This window comes from Alexandromys fortis, unplaced genomic scaffold (assembly GCF_014885135.2).
Source record: "Alexandromys fortis isolate MF-2015 unplaced genomic scaffold, M_Fortis_MF-2015_v1.1 scaffold_37, whole genome shotgun sequence".
NCBI classification, from domain to species: Eukaryota; Metazoa; Chordata; class Mammalia; order Rodentia; family Cricetidae; genus Alexandromys; species Alexandromys fortis.
This window is the reverse complement of record NW_026067914.1, coordinates 6345614-6361545: the sequence shown is the minus strand read 5'-3', so window position 1 is coordinate 6361545 and position 15932 is coordinate 6345614.

The following is a 15932-nucleotide window of genomic DNA, read 5'->3' as shown; positions in this document are numbered from 1 at the left end:
GCCACGGGGAGTTGCATCCATCTGCACTGACTTACTGTCTTCCTTTGGAATTGTCCAACATGGATGTTGGGTCCTGGGGCTCTTGGCTTGAAATGAAACATCTTGGTTAACTGTCGACTGGTGTTAATTAAGCAAACCAGCGGAAAAATGCTCGGACAAAAGCAGTAAGCATATGTTTTGACAATAGGACTGTGCACAGTCTTTCATCACCAGCAACAGAAATAGGACTTCAACATAATGACAGGGCCAGAGAGTATCAGTGGCAAAGGCTTTTTACCCCCTTCACACTGAAGTCCCAGCAGAGACGAGCCTCCCAATGTCATCAGTCAACATCATGGTTCCAGTTGGCCCCTCAGAGCTTTCTTTCCTTAGATTGCTATGTGGTCACCACTCCTCTGCAGCTACGTCTTCCCTGCTCTGAAGAATGCTGAGAAACGATGACCTCCTCATAGAGAGTCCAGGATCATAGCTATCCTTGGCACTCGGGAAGCAACCGCACAGGGCTGGCTCCTGTTCATCTGAAGTGATGATAACGATCGCTTCATTGAGAAGCCGGTTGCTGCTTTCGCTGCTTCTCTGTTCCCATCAGATCTGACTGATTCAGTACTGACTGAGAGGAAGAGCTCAGGTTCCCACCAGCTGTTCATTCATTAATTAATTGAAGAGATGTTTATTATATGCCAGGAAGCCGTCTATGCCCTGAGGAGTGAGAGAGAGCAGTGTCATTGGCTCTCTTAATCCCCGTTCCAGTGGGGAGAACTGATAAGTAGAAAAGAATACGTGCTATGAAAAAGAAAATAAAAAAAAAACACGACAGAAGGGTTACAGCATCCTTGGGGGAAGGTCAAGCTTACAGTTTTAAGTAAGGTAGTGACAGAGACCTCACTGCAAAGGCGAGATGCCAATAAAATCAGAGGGAATGATAGAGGGAGCCAAGAGGAGATGCTTTGTCCATGTCTAGGGAAAAAGCCTTCCTGGGAGAGGGAACAGAGCTTTCAACAATCCATTTGTCACCAACTAGGGATTGTTTACATCACTTCCTCGCCTGCTCTCTATGCACAGGGCTACTCTTTGAAAGCATCTTTTCTTTTGGAGTTTGGACCACGTAGGCAACCTTTACCTGCCTTGTCCTCCTGCTCCCGAATAACTAGCAGCCGCTTCCCATATACCTGACTCTGAGACTTAGTCTACCATTTCTGCCCCTTAGTTCCTGTTGCAGTTTGAATATTGTTAAAATATGGTCCGCAAGGGTTTATGTGTTGAAATCATCCCTGCTGCGATGTAGGAGGAGGGTGGGAATTTAACCTGCCTGTGGAGTTTAGAAGGGTTTGGATGCTGATAAGGAGTATAGTCATCAGCGTATGTTACCCCCAGTGGACTAAAGAAAGACGATCACTGGAGTCATTCATACAGGGCTCAGCCATTCGCCATGTGCTGTCCCGGGCCATCTGTTTTTGCCAGGTAAAAGGCCGTCACTTGAAGCTCCTAGACATTGGATCTGCAGAACCATAAGCCAAAATAAACATCTTGTCATCAGCTATGTGGCCTCCAGTATTTGAGGGTGGTAATGAAAAACAGTTCAGTGTATGTCCCCAATATCAGATATCCATCCATTTGTTAGTGCCCGGAACATTAGACTCTGCCATATAAAATTATTAATATGCAGCATTTTTTTCTTTTAAAAGTAGCCATTTCATGTGGTTCAAAAAATGGACCTTGTTTGGCACAGCTATAGGACATGACCAAAAAACTGCTTATCATGCCGGTACCATGCATACCTTGGGAAGTATTTGATACATATTAGCTCTCTTCTTTTCCCCTCACTCCTGAGTTTTAGCAGCTGAACCTTTCTCACACGATGTAGGGGACTCGTATTTGACCCTGCTCAGTAAGTGGCCTTTGATGATGGTCAGCTTATGAACTGAAGGGAAAGACACTCTCTGGGGACAAAGAAGGCAGGGAAGTCTTAAGACTTCTCAAAGGGCTGGAGTAAGAAGGGAGGGCAGTCTTGAGACTTCTCAAAGGGCTGGAGTAAGAAGGAAGGGCAGTCTTGAAACTTCTCAAAGGGCTGGAGTGCCTCCAGGTGGAATCGTTTTCTGCTGTTTCCCTAAACGTGGTGTTGGATGCTTTTCCTCCCTTGTGTTGGTGTGTGGGTACTGGGTACACACCTACTGATGGGAGTGGGGTTTTCACTTACAGGTCAACTATCAGTTTAATATAACTGACTCAAAGAGTGGGACCCAAACGGGAGCAGTGATACCGAAGTCACAGGGAAGCTCTATCTAATGTCTCAATTCCGCTGTCTATGTCACTGTGGCGCTACAGCCAAGATCATGCATAGAAACTGTGAATAGCAGTTGCCATCAGATGTTTACCTTGCCAAAGCTGTCGGTTGGACTGCATGTTTGTTTTTGCTGTGTCGGAAACACAAACACATGTATGTGTGTCTTTCCACAATGTCAGAATTTACCAAATAATTAATTCACAATGATAGTAATTTGTCAGATACTCCCCCTTTGCTTCATAATCCAGGCCAAATCATACACAGGTTCTTTTATTCCAATGTGAGTTGATAATAATATCTCTAATACTAACTAATATCGATACACACATATATATATAAAGGTGTATGCGTGTGCCATGGCACATGTGTGGTGGTCAGAGGACAACTGCAGGAATTAGGTTGGTTTTTTTTTTTTTTTTTTCGCCCCTATGGGCTTCAATGATCAAACTCAGCTCAGCAGGCTTGGTGGCAAGTGACCTTACACAGTGAGCCACCTCACCGCCCTCCCCCTTTTGTGAGACAGGATTCCAAATAAACCCAGCTGACCTCAAACTCACCATGTAGCTGAAATTGGCTTAACCCCCTCCCGGCTTAGCCTCCCAGTGATGGGATGCAAATATGGCCAATAGCATTCAGATTTCATTTTCTCAAACTACAAATGCCCTTGTCTTCTTCCAGACCGCTGAGAGGTTCTGGGCCAATTGACTTACTGGGTCAAGGATTTGGGAGTCGAGAGCCTCTCTTCATCCTTAGAGCATGGGTAGAAATATTTCTTACAAAGTTTGAGGTGTTCTCCAGACCTGAGCCAATCACTGGCACTTGGGCAAAAAACACCGCAATTTATGCAAGCCTCCCCATGTAACTTATTCAAATTCAGTGCTGAGAGCCGAGGACTGGAAGTTTGGTTCATTAAACCTCCCCTTAGGAAAATTGCACGTGATAATGAAAAAGAGTCTAAGTAGACAAAAGGGCAATGGCCAGACGCTGTGACTTTGACCTACAGTCTCCAACCTGACCAGAAGACCAAGCCTAGAATAAACAAACAATCCAGAAAATCATCTTCCTGTAAGGCAAGATTGTAGGAAGCCAACATCAAAATAAATAGACTATTCTTTTTCTCTCTCTCTTTCTCATTTAGTTGGTGGTTTCTGTTTATGTCCGTAGAACAAGACTGAATCAGAAACTAAAAGTCTGGATTAACGTGGGAGTAACAACAGAGCGTTTAGCTCTTGTTACTCAAGATGACAGCAATATTTGGCGAGACAGCACAACTCTGGAGGAGCCAGCCTCCTGTGACAGCTGACTGGCAGGACGTGCACTTTGGGCCAAGCATCTTTACCAGACCCTTCCTCATCCATCGGTCTGGATAGGAATAAAGAGGCTCTCCTGGAGGTCAAATACTGTCAGGACCATCTTACCAGCTGAGACATAGATAATAGGTGCCCTTGGCTCCTGGGTCTGCGTACCCTCCTTGGCATCCCATTTCTGGTAACCATTCAGATGGAAAGGAAACGGCAAATTCCCACACACTTGATTTTGTTGATCTTTTGGTCCTCAAATCTGCACATCATGCTTGGTGATTTGATACGGAGATACTGATTGAGTTTGGCTTCCTACGGTGAAATATGAAATATGAAAGGTATTTGTGAGGAAATGATTCCTGATAACCTATAATTGGGATGAGAATGAGCTTCTTTGTTTAAGTACAGAGGAAAGCTAATTGGTACTGTAGTTAGGTTTTTCCCACATATTGCTTGGCCTGCATCCTTTGCTTCTAGGATTTTGATGAGTCACATTTTTGGCAGTGAGCAGAGCTGGAGGCAGGAATGGAGGCTGAGGACCATGAGGTAGGTTGAGAGCATAAGTCAAAGTCTGAGTTGAAGATACCTTTTTTTCTCATTCACTGATCTCATTATAGCCATGCACAGCCATGGTTTTACAGCCTGTTTCTTTGGATGGCCTTTCGAAACCCTGGGCTGAGGTACCAGTTTTCCAGACATTTTTATAGTCCAGTGGTTCCTAAACTGTGGTTCAAACTTTTTTTGGAGGGGTTAAATGACCCTTTCCCCGGGGGTTGCATAGCAGATATCTACATGTCGGATATTTACATTATGATTCATAACAGTGGCTAAATTACGGTTATGGAGTAGCAATGAAAATAATTTTATGGTTGGGGGGGTCACCACAATATGAGGAACTGTATTAAAAGGTCGCAGTGCACAACATGAAGAATTACATGAAAGGGTTGCAGCATTAGGGAGGTTGAGAACCGCTGATCTAGTCTGTATTCAAGGTGAGCCTGGATCCTAGTCGACTACAGGTTTCGACTCCCATAACAGATCTCTGCTCTTGGTTAGAAGTTCTCATGATCTGCACTGGTCCTGAAACCAGAGCGAAGCAACAGAGGCCTCTGTTCTGCACTTATTTTAGAAACATGGAAATACAAACATCTGTGGTTTAGTGAGAGCTTCGTAATCAACGGAATAAACATGAATGATTGAAGTGGGGTATACACACTTGGCTCCTCAGGCTAGAGAAGGGTGTGGCCGGGAGCCTTTAAGTACAGTGCGGAGAATTGGGACCTAAAAAAATAAATCAAAGAAAGTGTTACTTAATGGTCCTTGAGGGGCCTGTCACATCAGATGCCTGGACAACTGTGTGCACCCCTCATTCTGCCCCAGTGTGGTGGATGATTTCCATTGTCTGTTTGACTGGAACTGGAATCAGCCAAGAGATAAAAGTCTGGGCACATCTGCTCTAGGAGGGACTTTTTTGATTAGGTTCATTGAAGTATGAAAACATCATAATGTGAGCTCACATCAAAATGTGAGTGGCACCTAGCATGCTGTGGTCCAGAGGGAAACATTTGCCTTTTCCCTGACTGACTTGGTGTCTCACTGATGAGTTCTAGCCTGTTCATTCATTAGTTCATCTACCCCGCTGCGGTTGCCACCACTCCCGCCGCTGTCATCCTTCACTGACCCCCAAAATTCAGATTTTTCAGGTTTCCAATGTGGAGTGAAGACCTATGGCTCTCTAGGACTCTGCTAAGCCTTCACCATCAGAATGGGATTGCTGAGAGCCTCCTGGACCAAACCGCTACTGGGTCCCAGCCTCCCCAGGTGGAGACAGCATTGCTGTACTCTCCAAACCATCCTGTGTAAGATCATCTAATAAATCCCTTTTTAGTTTATATTAATTCTGTGGTATGATTCCAGTCCTCTACAGAGCCTAACACACCATGTGACATGGTTCTGGAAAGTTTTGAGAACTGTAGTAAATTATGAATTAGAAAGGGGAAGCACAGAGCCAATGAGCTAACTTGTTGAGCTCCATAAGGAGCTCAGCTAGGTGAACTTCCATCATGCATCTGGATCTCGACACTACGCAGGAATCCCGAACCTGTCCACCAGGTTCTCATGGGCAAGGCTGGCTTGTTCAGCCTGTCAATCACAAGGGCTATGCTTTAAGGAAGATGTAGGTGATGCTGGACAGGAACAGGGAGAAGGCCTGGGACCTAGGCTATTTTATGACTGAAATCCTCAGCATATATGGGCCTTCTGTATCCTCTTACCCTTAGCCTCACAACTGCCAGAGCAGTGTGGAGCAAGTATTGTTCAAACATCAGAATAGGCAGAGGAATAGCTGTTGGGGGAGGATGCTTGTTCATTTCCCGGCCGCCCAGACTCCAGAAAAAAAATCACACAGAAACCTGTATTAATTGTAATACTGTTTGGCTAATAGCTTATTTCTAGCTAGCTCTTTTAGCCTAAACTAACCCATCTCCATGAATCTGTGCATTACCACGAGGTCGTGGCCTACTGGCAAAGTTTCACTGGGCTCCATCAGAGGCATCTGTCTCCTACAGGTGGCTACATGGCTTCTCCCTGACTCTGCCTATTCTCTCTCTATATATCTCTTCCAGCCTGGCTATATTCTGTTAAGCCATTGGCCGAAAGCAGCTTCTTTATTAACCAATAAAAACAACACAAATACAGAAGGACCAGATATCAACCTCTTGGAGGCATAGTAAGCACCTTTAGAAAAGGTTGGAACATTCCTTTCTGGACTCCCTAGGCCACAGGAGGCTGGGATTTGCAAAGAGCAGGGTTCAAGCTATTGCAGGCCCAGGGCAGATGAAGCCACTCAGCTGAGAAGCTGTTGTGTCCTCAATCTCTGGTGCTGGTGGCTGTACTCTGGGCCAGTGCTCTTTCGTGTCTCTGGTACTTTGTCCCCCAATCTCAGTCTTAACACATACCCCTACTACCATTCCTATAACCGCATCCTCCATCATAGAAGGGCTGCTCTCTCGTTGCTAAGGATGAATGAACCCCTACTACCATTCCTAAAAATGCATCCTCCATCACAGAAGGGCTGCTCTCTCATTGCTAAGAATGAACCCCTACTACCATGCCTACAACCGCATCCTCCATCACAGATGGGCTGCTCTCTCGTTGCTAAGGACGACCTCTGCATTCTCTCTTTTACCTTTTCCTCTTGTCTGCCCTAGTCCATTATGAACGTTGTCTCTCCCTCCTTCATGTTCCATCTTGGTGTACTTGACTGCAATTAATAACTCCATCTATTTTTGATACATCAGCTGCCCAAGGAATAACCTACCAAACGATCTTCTGGTGAAGGTGGACCTTGGAGTTGTGCTATGAGAATACATAAATATAAGCATAAGACTGCAATTGCATGAATTAATAGCTGGGTTTTAATTTGATATTTGTCTAAGGAAATAAAATCCTCATGAGGGAGGCATACAGTTATAACAGGTTCATTTCAGATTTCTCCCCTCTCAGGAATCTGAGGATTTAGTTTAAAGGTAACCCTTCTTTATTCCAGAGTTAGGTCTCCCTGAAGTAGGAGAGGAGGTGATGGTTGTAGTATAGGACTTAAACATAGAATTGGAATATATGCTTAGAATAAGATCCTATGTTTGATTCTCAGTGCTATTAAAACACACACACAAATTTGGAGAGAGATGTATTAATATGTTTGTCATCTTATTTCAACCAGCCTTCTTTTCAGAGGCTCAGTGCCCACTGAAGCAACCACCAGACACATGCAAGCACAGGTTATGCTCCTCAGTGGTTCTTAAAATATTGCAGTAAAAGAGCTGATTTCTGAGGCTATGCAACACATCTGTTTCCCAATCCACATGGGTTAAGGGAAGCTAATTTAATCTCCTTATTCATTAGTTCACCTATTGTCTGTAATCTAAAACAGATGAGGACAATCAGCAGAGGACAAGCTGCCGTGCTATGCAGCCTCTCTATGGAGCCCCGCGGCTCCATCTATTGCTTTGATTCTTAGCTATCGCCACCAAGCTGGAGAGAGGTGTTCCTGCTCATTAGGTGATCAGCGCTGCCATTGTTCACCACTCTAATTCTTTCTCAGAGGGGCTTCTTTTCCTCTTGAGACTTGACGCTGATTTGAAGTGAGAAATGCCAGCTTTGGTTGGCAGGGGAACAGGTTATCTCTTCAAGGTGGCCACCTGGTTGCAGGCGACACATGATAGTCAGGTTCAAGTTTGCAGCCAAGACTAGGACTATGGTGGGTGCCATGGATCACTAGGTAATTTGCTGAAGGTCTACATGACGCTAAACCGGAAGAGGCCCCATGTAGAAGCCATGGGTGTTTCACTTGCTGGTCCCAGCTCAGGTACCAGTGTATCAGAGGACCTGCAGAGGATTACAGCTGGCAGGAGCTCAAACCACTGGAGCTTACCAAAAAAAAGTCAGACATTATTAAAGACAAGCAAAGTTGGTCCCAAAGAATGTAGAAATGGATTTTCAAGGCTGTTGCAAAAGGCGAGAGACCCCATTGTAATCTGCATTCAGCTGTGCTTTGTGTAGGATTTACTGGATGTTTTAAGGAGGGAAAGTGAGGTATTAGGGAGGGGGGATATGTGAGGACTTGGAAGATTTAAGAAAGCAATAAAAATTATAAGGAGCAGGTGGAGGAAGGGTCCCTATGAACTGCTGTGTGTACTTGCTGGCTGGCGTTTATCAAAGTCTGAATTGTGCTCTCTTACAGGAACTGAAGAACTTGAGCCCTAGCCCCCTAAGTAATTACATTTAAAAGGAATGACTTCCAGGTTCCTGAGACTCCTGGGTTGTAAGAGATATTCTTTCCAAAGACAACATAGAAGAATTTAGAGTTGTAAGTTTCTAGTAAATGCTTTAAGAAAAGGGTCACAAGCCTATGCTAACTGTTCTTTAGAACAAGTAATAAATTCTCTAGCAACCTTGAGCTTTACCAAACAGTAATTTGGGTGCAAAGGGGTGCGTCACTATACAGTCTTTGGCTTCTAGAAACCACTCTGGAGTTTGATTATAATGAGCAGTGTGGAGGTTTGTATGAAGTTATTTGTTTGGTCTTTTCACACTGGTTTGATTGGAACCCTTGGGAATTTTTCTGCCTTAGGCTCCTTAGAGCTGGCACTGCAGATGTGTGCCAACATCCTTAACTTTGGTGGAGTGACCTTCATCAAGACCCTTTACCATTTTCAGTACCATGGAGGAGAAATAAGCTGCCGCTCTGTGCTCTCAAGTCCTGCCTGACTGAATAGACGTCCATATAAAGTAGTAGTGCCTACATTATGTTGGAGGGTAGTTTGTAATGCAGTAGTAGTTGTCACAGATGTTTTCTGAGCACAAATCAGCCTGTTAAGTGGCTGGGATGTTATGTCTCTGGAGCCCTAGCCTGAACAATATTCAGTGACATGGGTTCAAACAGGAAGATTCCTTCTTTTATGCTTGAAACTCTGCTATGGCTTAGACCTAAGATGGTGCTGGGTAGTGATATCAGGGGTCTTCAAGCAGGAAAAGCAAATCATGAGCCATCAAAGCTATATCAACTATACCGGGGAAAACTCAATTAGCTAACAGCTTCCTGAGGGAGTTGTGTTAGGAAACTAGACAGTAGAGAAGGGTTAGCGGCAGTCAGCTGTGGGCTTCTCCCACTGGCTAGACTCTAAGAAGTCATGCCACAGAATGTCAGCTGACCAGACTTCAGAGAACCCTGAATTCAGCCTTAATAATTTCCACCCAAGAAGCCTAAGGCAGAGGAGACACTCACGGTCTTGATGTGGATAGTCTCCATGATTGAGGAAATGCTGTAAAGTTTTGTCTTTTCAAAAGCACGCTCCAAACTCCAATGGCTTAAAACCGTTTCTCCTAACATTGAATCCAGTTAATGAATCAGAACTGCTTTCTGTTCTCTTTTCTCCTTGCTTTCCACATCCCTTGTATGCGAGTAGAGTCATCCTACCTGCATTTCCTCAAGGTCACTAGGCATCCTCCACGGGCCTGCTGTGGCATTAAATACAAAGGAGCAAATCTCTGCTGCAGATTTGCCCAAAGTCCATAGTTTTCTGGGGGTAGAGCTGAGGCCACTGCTCATTTCTCTGCTGCTAGTTCAGACTCATCTGACACCCTGACTGATAACTTGTAGGGAGGTATTCTGATCTTAGCACCGAGATTTTCATTTAATAATCCTCGTCTTCTGGGAGAGGGCTTCTCCATCTATGCAGGGTAATTCTGTTTGAATGTTTGTTTATTTTGGAATTAGATTACTCGCTGGAAGATTTCAACAGGGCTTCTCTATACATGCTTGGTTTTAGTTAGCCTCTCCGCTACTCCCTTCTCTACCCTGACCCTGTTCAATACACTCTTCTTTCATATAATACGTATTCTACTATCCCTGTAGCTACTCTTGGCTAGAGTCTACTATATGCTTCTTAACTGAGTTGTGAGTTAGTAGCTGTCCATACTGCTTCTATATACTCTTCCTTTAAATTAGCCCCGCCCATTCCCCCCGTTTCTCCTTTACACCCACAACACTCCCTGTTTAAATCTCTTTCTCCAGTACCTTAGCTCTCTGGTTTTGTTTGACCTATAATCTACATCTTATCTCACTTAATGTAGTCCTATATTCTTATAAAGTATTACCGTGTGTCAGGCGACTAGGCTAGGACATGAGAACTATGTCTGCTGGCTGAGGTTAATGGGCCATGTCCTCCACTTTTCCCTTCCCCTCACTCCTCTTTCCCAACTCAGTGCCCGTCTACAGGGAAACTTTCGCTTCAGCTACCCTGCTGCTTGGTATGGAGGGTGGAGATGTGGAAGGTAGGAAGCCTTTTGCATCAGCAACCCACACATACTCTTCAAGCCAATGTCCCTATTAGGAAAGCTGGTATTTTGATCTGACTAATTATGTGTACTTTCTGTTGATTAGAGACCTCAGTTGGAAGAGGATGATTAATTCAAACCCTTTAGCATATCATTGTTCCATGATTTTGCTTTTAGCTTATTGCTCTGAGTTTAAAATTGAGATACCGCAGTTCCTAGGCTAGCCCATGGGGTCCGGGGTTAGCTTATGGATCACAGTTCCCTTCCAATGTCAAGATGTATTTTTCTTTTTAAAAAATAGTGGTTTTACTATTTTTTTTTGAGAATTTAAAACAAAACATACGCACAATGTATTTTGGTTATAGTTATGCCCAACTCCTCCCCCTTAGCTCCACTTCATACTTCTGGACCTTCTCAATTTTATGTCCTTTCTTTTTTTCATATAAACCCCTGATTCTAATTTGCACTTCCCATATGCTTTCCATCAGCCCAATGTGCTTTGAATCCATATGCAGTTTCTTTTGAGGTCTTTTGATCTATTTTAACAATCCTTTCCCAGGGTTCTAAACCTTAGAGTAAGCTCATTTTTATTTAACTCCATGCCCTGTTACCATCCCAAGGTGATAATTGCTTTAGCACGGGTCTTTTCCAACCTCAAAACAAATGACATTTTGAACCAAACAAAAAGGGAGGTAGCCATACTGTGGAGTGCCCAGCAGCAGCGCTGGCCTCCACTGATTGGATGGCAGTGGCCAGTATTCCTCTATTCCCACTTGTCAAAACCCAGGACATTCCAGACATTGCTATGTGTCTCCTGGGGAACAAAATCTCTCCTGAGATTTTAAGAGTGCAAAACGTGTAAGATGTGCAGGACACAGCCAGAGTGGAGGCAGGCCTTACTCTTCCTAACAGGACCAGGGTGGGCTTCCTTAGGTCAGAGACATTTGACCAGAATTTTGAAGGGTAAGAAAGAGTTCTCTGGTGGTCATAGAACAGTTTTTAAAGGTACAGATAGGGAGGTGTCTCTGTGATTTGGTATTGACTAAACTCATATTTCCTACCACCCTAAGTGCATCCTCAAAAATTCTAGGGGTCACCTACCTAGTCCAGCTGGCTCCCTTTCAATGCTTTTGAAAACAATCAATGCTTATATGATTAGTAGACTCCTTCTCCATGGCAACGCCTTTGCTGCCTGAACTTGGCTCTGCACTGTCTTTGAGAAAGGATTGGCTTCCTTGTGCACACTCTGCTAAATGTGACTTTCTTTCTTTTAAGCATTCTGCCACTTAGGATATCAAGAGAGGAAGTCATGATGTAAGCTGAAGGTCTGACTCCGCCAGATTCAGGATTGTGAGGTATTTTAGGCATCACTTCAGATGATCCTATTTTTTTTTTAAGTTGTTGTATGTGGTTGTATGAATGAAAATAGCTCCCATAGCCCCATAGAGTGGCAGTATTAGGTGCTATGACCTTTTTGGAGTAGGTGTGACTTTGTTGGAGAAAGTGTGTCACCGGGGATGGGCTATGAGGTTTCAAATGCTCATGCTAGGCCAAGTCTCTCTCTCTCTCTCTCTCTCTCTCTCTCTCTCTCTCTCTCTCTCTCTCTCCCTTCTGCCTGTTGCTCCAGATGTAGATCTCTCAGTGACCTCCCCAAGACCATTTCTGCCTGCATGTCCACGAGCTTCCCACCATGATGATAATGGACTAAACCTCTGGACTGTAACCCATCCCCAATTAAATGCTTTCTTTTATAGGAGTTTCTAGATCATGGTGTCTCTTCACAGCAAGAGAAGCCCTAACTAAGACACTGCACATTCATGAGTTAAGTTCGACTCACCTAGGGTATGATTCATTGGGTAATGTACTTGTCTAGGGGTGGGGAAGGAAGGAGTCTGGGACGAATGTAGGAGGAAAAAAATTGATAGCAATTTCTTCCATTGCAAAATTCCATGGTAACACCGCAGTGGGTGGTGAAAGCCTCACAGTAGGAGTCAATGAATCACAAGGGAACCTCAGTGAGTTTGACCATTTATTGATGCCACACAAAGACAAGCTATAATTACAATCTGATTTTAATACCGAGGTACTCATCCGGTACATAAGGAGTGGGGGAGCACAGGAACAGAGAAGACAATGAATTAGTCATGTATGTCATACCACCGTTTGCGAGGGCAATAGCAGGTAGAAAGACATTTCCCCTACCACATTACTTTTACTGACACAACTTAAAATAAAAATACTTGAATTAAAAAACATATTTTATTTAGCAACAAGAGTATATCAAATATATTGGATAGGTTATAGCACCAGGAAGTTCATGACATGCGGCCTTTCCCTGGGAAAGCGGATCACTGTGGATTGAGCACCAGATAGCCTGTCCCAGAGCTTCATCTTGAAGTGAGAAAGGAGAAAGCCAAGACTTGTACTCTCTAGGCTTGCAACACGTAGCTTTTTTCAGAGAACTTCAGCTAGCTAGGTGGAAAGTTAGGATCTGAAATACTATAAGCCTCAAATTGCGTTTCAGATTCTTGATGGAGGTTGTTCAAAACAGACTCCCTGAAAGCATTGCATTGGAATGCCAGTGGAGACATGGCTGTCTCAGGAGAATAGGAGGAGGTGTGTGTGTGCTCTTGCTTTAGAAAATGTATGACTGAACAGTTATTCCTACACAAGAAAGCAATCTTTTGTTACAGGACATGATTCATGACTTGAACAAAGTATTCACGATGAAGTTTCCAGGAAATATTGTTCTCTTATGACACAATACTGTTTTGATGTGCAAGAATTAAATAGCCTATGGCTTTTTGGAGAAGAACTAAGTCTACCACTCTGAAAAGCAATGTAAACCCGAAGTGATGTATTAAGCACAAGGTCCTGAGGTGGACCTCTCTGGCTCATGGTAAGTGTGTATCCAGTGTCTCTTGTTCAACTTCTTGCTCACACCTTCAAGAGGTTACTGAAGAAGGACATGGATGAATAAACCAAGGCTTCATATTTGACCCTGTGAAGACACTACCAGTTCTTGCTGTCAGAGTCATCCTAACAACCAAGGCTCTTCTAGCATCTCAAGCATCAAGGTTCTATGGAAACACCGATAGCCCATGGTTGAGCAGGTGACAACTGAACAGCACGCACAAATGACACATACCATAGGAGTCCCACTCTGCTAGAAGAAAGGGATAGCCAGGATTGTATTTGAAAAACTGGAGAAAGATCTAGAACAGAGCACCTGGCCAAACCCTCTCCACGGGCTTTTGATGTTCTTCACCACATGGGCAACAAATGACATGGTTTATTTTTTTGTATTGAGCAATCTGGCCTAGTTTAACTTGCTGAGGTCAGTAGGAATCCAGGTTTGTTCCTGAGTTCTGTAAGCCTGGTCACACCCAGGACTCTGACAGATTGTACTTTACTTTGTGCTAGAACAGTACCAGGTTAAGTTAAATTTACATGGTTTACTAAATTATCCCATCCGAAAGCCTAGACTACTAGTCTTTGCAAATTTTCTCATTAGAAAAAGTCAGGTTCTCCTCTGCTTCTCCATTCATGCCACTGATAAAATAATGCAAGTATGTTTCTGAAATTTCCATTTCTCCAGAGTGTGCCATTGACCAGCAATGTTTATATTTACAGACAGAGTATAAGAAAGTATGCTTACCTACACATAAATTCCCTGGCAAATATGTACTTTCTCCTATTTCTGGTATTCCTTTGAATCTTATTCAAAGCCCAGTGTTTTGTTTTCCACAGGAATTGACTAGAATAATACATACTAGTGACTTGGAAAGGAGTTTGAAAGTGCTGGGTGGTAGCAGTGCGCACCTTTAATCCTAGCATTCAGGAGGCAGCGACAGGCAGAGCTTTGTGGGTTGGAGGTCAGCCTGTCTACAGAGTGAGTTCTAGGACGGCCAGGGCTACCCAGAGAAACCCTTTCTCAAAAATCCAAAAAAAAAAAAAAAAAAAAAAGAGTTTAAAAACACATAATATATAATGTTGTGTTCATGGTCTCAGAGCAAGTAAAACTGGCTTTAGCCTGCAGCACCATCTCACACAAAGCAGAAGATGTCTATCTGGAAGTTCATATATACTTAGTCATTCATATGACTATGAGCTAATGTCTCTGTTAGCTCTGCCACCATCTAGGTATTAGCACCAGGTTCAATAGCACCACTCTGCTGAGTGAGTAGCTGGCTCCAGGGAAATGTGGGAGACTACTCCAGAATGAAGATGATACATATTGGTGCGTAAGCCTACCACTATGTGATCCATCACACGAAGGCATACGTGGCCTCAAATTCTGTCAAGGGCTGGTTCTAAGCTCTTTCTCTGGGGCTTATCTGTCTGGACACACCCATCTGTCTAGCTTCGGTCCATTGGCTCATGTGGAAATTCACTCTGCATTTCTAATCACTGCCTACCCTGCCTTCAGTAGGAGGCAGTGTCTGGAATAGGCGTTTTAACTTCTATTTCAGTGTTCTAGACCCTCTTGACTTGCCTGGTCACCACAAGGTAGCTTAGCCTTTGTTTCTGTGTGTGTATGCATATAAGCATGCATGTGTGTTGCTAGAGATCAAACCTATATACTTGCACATGCTAAATATGAATTCTACCCCCAAGCTCTCTTTCTCTAGAGGCAAGAGAGTTTTAAAAATCGCTAATGGGTACACTAAATAAATCGTCTCTCTTACTTTTTAGATCCTTCTACCTAAACTATAAATTTCTACTAAATTCCTATACTTAGTAAAATTTATCTGAATCTTTGAAGTGGTTTAACCATAGCCTCACTTTTCCTCTCCAGGGAGATAGGTTGATTGACAGCCATCACTCTAGTTATAGGAGTTTTTGTGCATGATCCGTTTGCAGTGGGAGGATGGTAGGACCTGAGGTCATGACCCAGACAGAAAGAAGCAGGACAGGAGAGAGAATGGCAGTCATCTGTTCTGTGGAAGCCAGGAAAATTCAGAGAAAAAAAGGTTGCATTTTCTTTCTTATGCTAGCAAGAAGTTGATTTGCGTTCATTTGCAGTTGTAGGACTTTCAGTAGAAACTGAGTTGAAGTCAGAGGTGACTTCTGGAGCACTGCTTTGATCTCTGTGGGCTGCATGGACATCTGTGCATCTTCTCGATCTCAAATCTCCACGGTCTCTCCCAAGATTTGAGACTTCCAGTTGTGAAGTCCTGCTGGGATGGGGGGAAGACTGAGGGCCAGCTGGCACTTCTTCCTGTCTTTAGTAACTACTGAGTGACTGTTCCCAAAATTTGCCCTGGTTGCTACCCAAGGCTGCCAAGGAGGATATATACATGAAGACAAATTAAAAAGATTATCTCTTAGAACCTGGAAACAACCTAGATGTCCTTCAATGGAAGAATGGATGAAGAAAGTGTGGAATATATACACATTAGAATACTACTCAGCGGTAAAAAACAATGACTTCTCGAATTTTGCATGCAAATGGATGGAAATAGAACACACTATCCTGAGTGAGGTAACCCAGACCCAAAAAGATGAAC